This window comes from Cynocephalus volans, chromosome 12, assembly GCF_027409185.1.
Source record: "Cynocephalus volans isolate mCynVol1 chromosome 12, mCynVol1.pri, whole genome shotgun sequence".
NCBI classification, from domain to species: Eukaryota; Metazoa; Chordata; class Mammalia; order Dermoptera; family Cynocephalidae; genus Cynocephalus; species Cynocephalus volans.
In genome coordinates, this window is record NC_084471.1 from 1,318,556 (window position 1) to 1,327,934 (window position 9,379).

At 43.4% G+C, this 9,379-nt stretch overlaps 1 pseudogene; it reads left to right on the forward strand.

The window, feature by feature from the left end:
* Positions 1–256: 256 nt before the first annotated feature.
* Positions 257–1,553, forward strand: LOC134360980 (RNA polymerase I-specific transcription initiation factor RRN3-like; annotated as a pseudogene).
* Positions 1,554–9,379: the final 7,826 nt, after the last annotated feature.

Here is a 9,379-nt window from a genome sequence, read left to right on the forward strand (position 1 = left end):
GAAGTAGACGTCACCAAAGTTAGCAGCCAAGTCAGAAGACACACAAAAGACAGACAGCACATACAAGCCCTGCAGGGGTGGGGATCAGTATTTAGAGTTGCCACAGTACCTTATCTAAAATGTTCAGCTTTCAACAAAAACGAAGGAACAGGTAAGCGTGGCCCATCCACAGGGAAAAGAGCAGGCAATGGAAACTTCCCACGACAGGGACGGGATGTCAGACTTCACAGACGAGACTCCAAAGCAGCCGTTGTAAATGCGCTCAGAGAACTCAAGGAAACTGGCGGCGCGCTCCTCGCGCTCCTCTGGCCCGTTGGTGGCTTTGCTGCCTCACACACGGTTGAAACGGGATGTGGCTGCTGTGGGCTCCGTGGTCAAGATGCTGGGCGTGCCGAGGACTGGGATTTCAGATACGCTTGCATGAGAGACTGATTTCTCCAATTCTCCCCTAAGAAAAACTTTGGTTTGGTGTAGCTGTGACAGGAGTCTCGCTGAAGAAGTAAAAAGGGTAAAGAAGATGACTGAGTTGTTGAAGAACCACCTGTCACGTCCAGACTTAACGGATGACCAGATCACTAACCAGCTGCTGGATTTTCAGTCTTCTTCCATGATCTTGACAAAAGACTTTGAGCAACTCGTTCATATTTTATTGAGGTTGCCTTGGTTGAATAGAAGTCAAACAGTGGTAGAGGAATTTTTGGCGTTTTGTGGCAGCACAGACTGTCTTCCTTAGACCATGTCTCAGCACGATTGCTTTTCACTTCCTATCTCGCCCGGTGGTTACTAAGGAAGGTGACATAGTGGCTTCAGATTCTGATGACGAAGGTGATATAAAAAGTCCCTCATCAGATGCCAGCATCTTGCTCTTGGACTTCCCAGCATCCAGCACTATCTTCCTACAAATTTTGACACATGTTGCAGAGCCTTGCAAATAATAGTAAGATATTTCCTATCAACACTGTGGTTTCTTATGCCGATACATTTGTTCAAAAATCAGGGAGAACGTTGGAATGTTACATTCATAACTTACTAAAGATTAGTGTATATTTTCCAGCCTCGAGGCATGAAATTCTGGAGCTTGTTATTGAAAAGCTACTCAGGTTAGGTGTGAACGCATCCCAGCAGGACATTGAAGATGCTGAGGAAACAGCAGCTCGAACTTGTGGTGGCACAGACTCCAGAGAAGGATTGTGTAATATGGATGAAGACAAAGAGACCAAACACGAAACAAAGGCTGATTCTGAACGGCTTGATCAGATGATACATCGTGTTGCTGGACGCCTGGACATCCTGCTGTCTTTGCTTTTGTCTTACATTAGGGATGTCGGCTATGCAAATGGTAAGACTGATAACAAAACAAAGGATTTGTATTGCAATCTGATAACCATCTTGAAAAACTCCTGTTGCCCACCCACACCTCCTGCCATGTATGGTTTTTCATATTTTAGCTCTGCAGCTTCAAATTGAACTCCCAGTGTTTCTACAAGTTAAACTTCAAACTTTATAAAAGCACCAATACTTATCTTAGTCTTGTTTTGGAAATCTTTGTCTAGAGTCCTGACCTATCTTAGACCAGCAGACTTAGTAGACTGCCTCTGTCAGTTACACCTGTGTCAATGTTTGGGACAGTTTTCCAGCTTCAGATAATAAAGTTATTTATCACAAACATTTTAAGCCACAATAAACTGTGCTAATCCAAATGAACCTTATTTTAAAATAAGTTGGTTTTAAAAATAGACTCCTCTTGTGAAAGCATGCCAGCACGCCAAATGGAAAATAATGTCTCACATCTGCTGTGTGAACATGTATGTGAGTAAAATTTCCATGAAACGGACATTAAAAAATGCAACTTCTTGTATCTAAGGATAATTTGTGACCTCATTATAAAATAGTTAACCCCAAATGGTTAACACAATCAAAGCGTTATAGTAAGCTATAACTTATCTGTATTTGCTCACAACTTCTGAGTTTCCCTTTTTCTCAAGGACTTAAAATCTGCTGATTTAATTGCATATTTTAATGATAATCTAATAAAATTTTAATGATAATCTATAAAATTTTTTGGGACTGCCAAAAAGAAAAAAAAAAAAAAAAGAACTAAAGGCAACCGTGCTGAAAGAAGTAAAAGACGGTATGAAGAAAGTGTCTCATCAAATAGTGGTATCAGTAAAGAGGTATAAGTTATGCAAAAAGACAAAATGTACATTCTGGAGTTGAAAAGTACAATAATTGAAATGAAAAAATTTATTAGGGGGGATCAACAGTAGATTCGAACTGACAGAAGAAATAATCAGTGAATTTGAAGATAGATTGATAGAGACGATACAATTTGAAAAACAGAAAATAGAATAAAGAAAAATGAACAGAGCCTCAGAGAAATGTGGGACACCTTCAAGCACACCAACATACTCATAATAGGTTTACCTGAAGGGAAGAGAGAAAAGACAGAAAAAACTATTTGAAAACATAATGGCTGAAAAGTTCCCAAATTTGCTGAAAATATTAATCTACATATTTAAGAAATGTAACAAATTCCAAGTGGAATAAATGCAAAGAGATTCAAACTCAGACTCATGATAGTAAAAATGCTGAAAGCCAAACACAAGGAGAACATCTTGACAGTAGCAAGAGAAAAAAATGACTCATCATGTACAAAGGAACTCCAATAAGATTAATAGCTGACTGCTCATCAGAAACAATGAAGACTAGAGCCAGTGGGATGACATAGTCAAAGTACTGAAGGAAAAAAAAAATAAAGCTAATAAATCAAGATTCTCATAGCCAGAAAACTATTTTTTCAAAAATAGAGGCCAAATAAGACTTTTTCAGATAAAAACTAAGGGAATTTGTGGTTAGCAGACCTGCCTTAAAAGAAATACTAAAATATGTTCTTTAGGATGAAAGCCAATAACCCCAGAAGGAAATGTGAATCCATACAATAAAAGACAGTTTGAATGCATGTTTCTTATCCTTTCTTTCTTTAACTGATTTAAAAAAGCAGTTGTATAAAAAAAACAATGTGTATATAGTTGTATCTTTGGATCTATAACAAATAGAAATATAATCTATTTGATAAAAACAGAACAAACGAGGTAGGTGGGAGCAATGTTGTATTGAAGTAAAGAAATCACACCAGATGGTAACGTCAATCCACAGAAACAAAGGAACAGAATCAGAAATGGTAAATAAAAAGTATATAAATAAAGAAGGTAAATATAACAAATCATATTAATATAACATTTCAATGTATCAGTGGAATTGAGTTATAAATCTGAAGTAGATTCTGATATGTTAAGATGTATATGGTAAGCCATAGAGACCACTAAGAAAATAACTAAAAAATTGGTGAAAAGCAATTAAAGAAATTAAAACATTACACTAGGAAATATTCACTTAATTAAAAAGAAATCAGTAAAGGAGGAATAGATGAACAACAAAAAAGACATGAGACCATGAGACATATAGGAAACAAAAAGTGAAATGCAGACGTAAATCTAATTATATTTGTAATAACATTAAATGTAAATGAATTAAACATTCCAATAAAAAGGCGGATAGACTGGATAAAAAAACAAGATTCAACTCCATACTGTTTACAGATGACACACTTTAGGTTCAAAGATACAAAAAAGTTGAAAGTAAAAGGATGAAAAATGCATATTATGCAAACAGCAACCATAAAAAGCTATAGTAATATCAGAAAAAAACAGACTTTAAAGGAAAAAATGCTACTTGGGATAAAGAGGCATATTTTACAATGATAAAAAGTCAATCTATCAGGAAAAATAACAATTATAAACATATGCACCTAACAACAGAACCCCAAAATATGTGAAGCAAAAACTGAGGAAATTAAATGGAGAAATGGACATTTCAGCAATAATAGTTGGAGACTTCAATGCTCCAGTTTCAGTGAAGGATAGAAGGTGGGCAGGATGGTTAGCTCAGTTGGTTAGAGCATGGTGGGTAGTGACATAACACAAAGGTAAAGGGTTCAGATCTCCATTCTGGCCAAACACACACACACACACACACACACACACACACACACACACACACACACACACACACACACACACACACACAAACAGCAGAATGCACGTTCTTCTCAAGCACACGTGGAATGTTCCCCACGAGAGATCACATACTAGGCCATAAAATAAGCCTCAGTGACTTTCAAAGGATTGGAACCATTCAAAGTATAATCACTGAGGACAGTGGGATGAAATTAGGAATCCAAAACAGGAAGAAACTTGGGAAATTCACAAATATGTGGAAATTAAGCAACACATTCCTAAATAACCAAATGGATCAAAGAAGAAATCACAAGGAAAATTAGAAAATACTTTGAGATGAATGAAAACAGAAATGTAACATACCAAAACTATGAGATGCAGCCAAAGTAGCACCTAGAGGAAAGTTTATAACTGTACGTACTTGCACTAACAAGGAAGAAAGGTCTCACGTCAACAACCTAACTGCCCAACTTAAGACACTGAAAAAAGAAGAGCAAATTAAACCTAACATAAGCAGAAGAAAGGAAATAATGAAGACTAGAGAGGAAATTAATGAAATACTCCTACAGAACAGAAAATAATAGAGAAATCAACAAAATCAAAAGTTGGTTCTTTAAAAATGTCCACAAAGTTGACAAACCTTTAGCTAGACTAAGAAAAAAAGAGAGAAGACTCAAATTACTAAAATCAGGAACAAAAGACAGGACATTATTCAGAAATAAGTTTAACCAAAGAAGTGCAAACTTGTACTCTGAGAACTACAAAACGTTGTTGAAAAAAATTAAATTAGATCTAAATGAACAGAAAGACATTCTATGTTCATGGATCACAAGATCTGATACTGTTAGATGGCAATTTTCCCCAAACGGATCTACAGTCCATGCAATCCCTGTCTAAATCCAAGCTGACTTCTCTGCAGAAATAGAAAAAAATCATCATCCATCTAAAAATTAATATGGAATCTAAAGAGACTCCAAATACAATTTTGAAACCCAAAACACTCTTGAAAAAAAAAGAACAAAGTTGGAGGACTCACTTTCTTATTTCAAAACTTACTACAAAGCTTCAGCAATGAAGACAGTGTGGTACTGCTGTAAGGACAGACACACGGTCCAGTGGGAAAGAATAGAGAGCCTGGAGGAAACCCTACGTTTGCAGTCAGTTGATTGTTGACAAAGTGCGAAGACCATTCACTGAGGAAAAGAGTTTTTCAATTAACAGTATTGAGGGAACTGTATATTCACACATAAAAGAATAAATTTGGATTCCTACCTCACATCACGTAAAAAATTAACTAAAACTACAAAAGTCTTAGAAGGAAACACATGTGTGGGTCTTCATGACCTTGAATGAGGTAATATTTTCTTAAATATGACACCCAAATCACAAGAAACAAAAGAAAAACCAGTGCATCAAGGGACACTGTCAAGAAAATGAAGAGACAGCCCATGGAATGGGAGACAGTATTCGTGACTTACATATCTAATGATGATTTGTATATAGATTATATAAGAACGGTATAAGGTACCCCTGCAACTCAATAATAAGCAGAAAAATTAATTTGAAAATGAGCAAAGGATCTGAATAGATATCTCTCCACAGAAGATGTGTAAATGGCCAAGAAGGACATGAAAATATGCCCAGCATCATTAGCCATCAGGAGCCAGCAAAGCAAAACTGCGAAGAGGTAAACTTCACACCCTCTAGGATGGCTGTAATCCAAGACTGACAACCACAGCTGCTGGCAGGGCGTGGGGAAACGGAGCCTCGTACGCTGCTGGTGTGAGTGTCGCACGGAGCAGCCACCGTGTAAACAGTCTAGTAGCTCCCCAGGTGGTCAGATGTAGAATTCCAGACGATCCAGGAATTCCATCCCAGGTATGAACCCGAGAGAAATGAAACATGCGAATGTCCGTACACAAAGTTGTACCTTAATATTTACAGGAGCAGTATTTGTAATAGCCCCAAAGTGAAAACAACACAAATTTCTGTCAAGGGATAAATAAACAAACTAAATGGGACATGTCCATGCGGTGGAATATTACTCAACCATGAAAAGTAGCATAGTTTTGATACACCGTAAAGAACCTGGAAAACACGGTGCCGAGTGCAAACAGCCAGTCTCTAACGACCACATATTATATGATTTCATTGATGTGGAGTTTCCAGAACAGACAAGTCTACAGAGACAGAGGTGGTGGCTGAGGGGAGCAGGGTTTCCTCCCTGTGGGGTGATGAAAACCAGTGATGAACTCTCGGTGATGGATGCACAACTGTGTGGAAATACTGGAAGGCAGGAATTGTGCACTTTAAATGGGTGAGTTGTGTGTGAATCACTTCTCAGTAAAGCTGTTAAATAAAAGCTTGAAATAATAACGATAATAGAATTTCCTTTATCCAACCACCCCGCTGAGGAGGCGGGGGGTGGGGTGGGCGAGAATCTGACAGGGTCTTGGCCTCGGGTCAGGAGTCTGAGGGTGGCGCGGGTGACTGCGACGACTCACACGCGTGTTCTCCCGCATCCTCAGACAAGTTACCATTTTTATGGAGTTGCTTTTCCAGTTACGGCCATATTTGTAATGACTTTGGAAACCATTAAATGTGTTATTTCTCTTGTTTTTTAAACTCAAAGTCCCATGCTAAGTACTGACATAATTTTAAAGATGGAGGGCCGTGGCTGGGGTGGCCACGTGTCTGTCTGGGGTGCGTGTGCTGCCGACTGCTCATCAGTCTGTCGCGAGGCCGTGTGTGGAGTGACAGGCACGTCCTCTTCTACCCTGCCAGGATTGCCGGCCTCCTGCCCCAGGCCCAGGACAGATGCAGACCCGGCCCAGGCCACATAAGGTTGCTGTGGAGGAGGATCAGGGTCTCTGGGTTTCCAGTGCAGGGAAGGCCTCTGAGGGGCTCCCAGGTGAGGCTCCAACCCCTTCCATCTCTCTGGAAGGTTCGGCCTGTGCACCCAGGAAACTGAGGCAGACGGGACACCATGAGGAGTGGGCCGAGCGAGGGTGGGAATCCGAGGTTCCCGACTCCCCACCAACGTCTCTTTCCCCACACCCTGCCCTCTTAGGGCTGTGGCATGGGCCTACGTTCAGCTCGGACTGCAGGGTAGGACCAGTCCTCTGACCTTGCCCCTAAGGACATTGTGCTCCAGACATGGGCAAACCAGTTTCCACTTGCCCAGCTGTGATCACACAACAACACACGTGTGCGTGCATGACCATTTCACAGCGGTGGAGACTGAGGCCCAGAGAGGGTAAGAGCTTGCCCTGGCTCACGCAGGGACGACCTGGGGCAGAAGGGGGATTTGCGCCCTGTTTGGGGCCGGGCTGCCGTGTCCAGGGAACCCCCTTCAGTGTCTGTTCTGGGGGGGCCCAGGGGAAGAAAAGCTGGGACCCTCCCTGCTCACCCCCACCTCAGCTGGGGTGCGGGCCTCACCCCCACAGCCAACCTGCTGCATGGATTCAGTGCCCCCAGCTGTCCACTCCTCTGGGAGGATCCTGCCTGTCCAGGGGTGGCCACAGGATGCCCGACGGTGAGCTGCCAAAGGGAGTCTGAGGGTCAGGGCTGAGTGGGGGTGTGCTGAGCTCAGCAGAGAGAAGGCGGTCACCCGGTTAGTTTTTATCGTGGCTTTAAACACTGGGCCCAGCTTCTTCATGGTGCCCCCCAGAGGAGGGAGGCCCAGAAGGCTGAGGGCTGGGGGGGCTCAGAGGGTGCGTTCCATCACCAGGGCAGGGCAGGGCAGGGCAGGGCTGGGGTCTGCCCTCTGCAGGGCTCTCAGTGCCCAGATCTGGCTGGACCTGAGAAGTGGGCGGCAGTGATGTGGTCTGGGCAGTAGATGGAGCTCAGTGCAGGGCTGGCCAGGCCAGAGCCTGGGGGGCTTGGGAGGTGAAGAGCCTGCTGTTCTGACATTGGGCAGGGGGGTCTCTCAGCAGAGCCAGCACTGTGCAGCATGAAGGGTACACTGATTCAGACTGTGGCCTAGTCACTGACGGCCCCTGGCCCTGGGCAGGCCTGGTGCCCTCCTGAGCCTCAGAGTGTCACTTGTCCAGTGGGAAGGATGACCCCCACGTGCCCACGGGCTTCCGACCCCAGTAGGCCACCAAGTCACCACGACCCACATTCACTGATGGGAACCCGAGTCAACAGTGGGATTGTCTTGGTCTTTCTTCCAGGTTTGCTCTGAGAGTTGTAGGGGGGCATAGAAAATTGTAGTAGAATTGTAGAAAAATATAACCTTAATGTACGCAGTCTTGTAACAAATGCTTAAGCAAAGCAGCTTCTAAGGGGCCATACAAGGGTCAGGCCCGAGCACACTAAACATTAAGCCCCCACCCGGTTCCAGGAAATGACTGGTTCCTTATCTAAAGGCCACCTGGCCAGGCCCCGGGGAAGATAAACGATTGAGAAATGCACTATCGGGGTGCCAGCCTGCTAAAGCCCACCTGTAAAACCTAAAGGTGCCACAGATAACCAACAACTCATCCTGTCACAAGATCTGTTCAGAAAAACTGTATAAAAGCTGCTTGTATTGTAAATTCGGGGTCGCTTATGTCTTGAATGCTGAGTGACCCCAGCATGCTGGAAATAAACTCCTCTTGCTTGATTGCATTGGACTCTGTCTCATGGTCTTTGTGAGGTGAGCTGTCCCAGTGTGTGGGGTTTGTGCATGGTGCACGGAACTTACATTTTTTGGGGGGGCTCATCCAGAAGGAAGCTCGCTCTCTCCAGGACCAGAGACTAGAGAACGGAGGATTGCTCGAGCAGCAGATACCACGGTTGTCTCTGTCTGTCTGCTGTGTCTGTCTTTGTGTCTTTGTTGTCTGCTGTAATCTGGTTTCAGTCTCTCGGTGGCTCCGGGAGGGAGTCACTGGTCTGTTTAGCTTTTTGGTGGCTCCAGGACGGAATCACCGGTCTGATTTTAGATTTTCTGAGGCTCCAAAGCGGAGCCATCTGTAGTGGTCAAGCGGCTAGGCAGACATGCTGGCACGTTGTGGCCACAGGAATCCTGGAGGACGCTCCAGATTCCTCTGTGGGAGACGAACAGGTTCGGCTCCATGGGAGATCTCTAGGAAGGAGACCCCTCCCGAGTTCTCTGATAATCTGGTTGTGGCGCCCGTGGCAGGGGCAAGTCAGTGTTTTGTTTTTTGTTTGTCTGGTTGCGTGTGTGTGGGGACTGACGATTTTCTGGGGCGACATGGGACAGACTGTCTCAACCCCTTTAAGTCTGACTCTACAATACTGGACTGATGTAAAGGACAGAGCTAATAATTTGTCTGTGCAGGTTAGAAGGAATGAATGGGCCACACTGTGTTCTTCGGAGTGGCCAGCTCTCCAACTCGGCTGCCCGCTGAAGGTTCCTT